Source organism: Penaeus monodon, chromosome 24 (genome assembly GCF_015228065.2).
Source record: "Penaeus monodon isolate SGIC_2016 chromosome 24, NSTDA_Pmon_1, whole genome shotgun sequence".
Classification (NCBI taxonomy): Eukaryota; Metazoa; Arthropoda; class Malacostraca; order Decapoda; family Penaeidae; genus Penaeus; species Penaeus monodon.
This window is the reverse complement of record NC_051409.1, coordinates 13,376,482-13,376,878: the sequence shown is the minus strand read 5'-3', so window position 1 is coordinate 13,376,878 and position 397 is coordinate 13,376,482.

Here is a 397-nt window from a genome sequence, read left to right as displayed (position 1 = left end):
CCCTTCTCATTAACTTGAAACCACTTTAATATTTTATATTATTGTAAACACTACTATGGTGCTAAAGACATATTCCATATTATGGGTAAAAATAGAAGATGAACTACTATTGAATGAAAGTTGTAAGTAATAGTAGTAGCACCATCGACAAATTTCCAAAGTGTTTGATGTGAAAATATGATGCTAAATATCTAAATTTAGTAACAAAACTGAAGTTCAGTACTCAAATTCAAGCTGAAACATAGTAAATGTGAGGATAGCATGTGTAAGTTTCTTTTATATATACATGTAGGAGATAACAGATAAACAACTTAGAAAAACATATCTGTATTTGACTGTCTTACAGTTTCCTTGCAAAATAAGTATGTATATATATCTACAAGAGAACATGGACAGT